Source organism: Boleophthalmus pectinirostris, unplaced genomic scaffold, assembly GCF_026225935.1.
Source record: "Boleophthalmus pectinirostris isolate CB_2022bp ecotype Guang Dong unplaced genomic scaffold, ASM2622593v1 HiC_scaffold_2, whole genome shotgun sequence".
Classification (NCBI taxonomy): domain Eukaryota; kingdom Metazoa; phylum Chordata; class Actinopteri; order Gobiiformes; family Gobiidae; genus Boleophthalmus; species Boleophthalmus pectinirostris.
The window spans coordinates 45,852,928-45,854,588 of NW_026571152.1; positions in this window are offsets into that span (position 1 = coordinate 45,852,928).

The window sequence follows — 1,661 nt, forward strand, 5'->3', positions numbered from 1 at the left end:
CTGTCATTCTGTGAGAGCGAGAGTGGGGATCAACTGCTCCAGGCTGGAAGACAGAACGCCGCACTGCCTCGGGTTTTTAGCGGGACTGAGGTGCGCCCTGACCCGAACAGACATGAAAGGACCAGGACTGAACCAGGACTGTTGGGAGGGGCCCGGAGGTGCGTCCGTCATAGACGTAGATGATCGTAGCTTCTCTCTCTCTCTCTCTCTCCAAATCCCATCGCAATGAGAACGCTCTGCGCGTCAGGGCGCACCTCAGTCCAAAGGCAGTGCAATTTATTTTTTTTTTGAAAAAAAAAACAAAAAAATCAGCCTACATGTACAAAATGATTAAAAACTTACCATTAGCGAAATATACTGGGAGGCTTTAGGACATCGTGGCTACTACCCTGTGACCACACCACTACTCTCATCATCAGTGTTGGACAAGTTACTTCAAAAAATCAATCCGTTATTTATTACTTGTTACTGTCATTTCAAAGTCATTTGTTACATTACAATATTTCTGTTTTTAAAGACATTACACTACTATTGCATTACTTTTAAGTTACTCACCAAAATAACTGGAAATATGGATTTGTCAATCTAAATGTAGGTCATGACGCTCAGTTAGCTCATCACACATCCAGTGGAAGGTGACGTAGGATCTGACTGAGCTGAACAGGAAGTAGAGTCACTGTGGCGAATCTGCAGCTTCACCTCAATCTGTGTTCTGTGTGGATGTAAACAGACACACATGAGGGAACGATTCAAATCACAGCATTGTTTTGTGCACTGGGGTCATTATTTTGAGGACAAATTCTGTGGATAATGTGGATGAGCTGCTGCAGTTTATATTTACAACTTTAAGAGAGGTGAGGTTTTCACTATTTCCTGAATTGTCGAAAAAAATATGTAGAAATTTTTTTTTTTTTTTTTTTTTTGAGAACATTTTTTTCTCTCACTTAGAAAATAGAGCCCAAATGACCTGCCTCTTTTTTTTTTTTTTTTTTTTTTTCTCTTGCCTCTCAGGGCTTCCGGAAATATGGCTTCTTATGAAGAAAAACAAAGGACTGAAAAACATTAGGAATAAATGTATCAATGAACGGGAACACTTATTTTGTTTGTAAATGATCAGTGACCACTGAGCCATTGCTTCACTAAAATAAATGTGACCAGTGAGGGCACTTGTGATAAAGACTCAATATTTTTAAAAAAAGAAGAGAGAAGAAAAAAAAAAAAAGAAAAAAGAACATTTTTTGGCAAACCCAAAACGCACTTACACGTACATTACATTATACAAGCATGTACATACACATATATTTTGACATTATCCAACAGTGTGTTGTTCTTATTTTACTGTACTTAGGTAGGTACTTAAGTATGGACGCACATACACACAACACACACAACACAACATACCACAGGACCACACACATACACACACACCCACACATACACACGTACATGCACCACACACAACACACACACATGCACACACACAATGCACAACAACACATACACCACACCAATACACAATACACACACACATACACACACACACACAAACACACACATACAACAATACACACACACACACGCAGATACATCACACACACACATACACACAGTACATGCACACACACAATTGCACACACCAAGCACCACACACAATTCACACA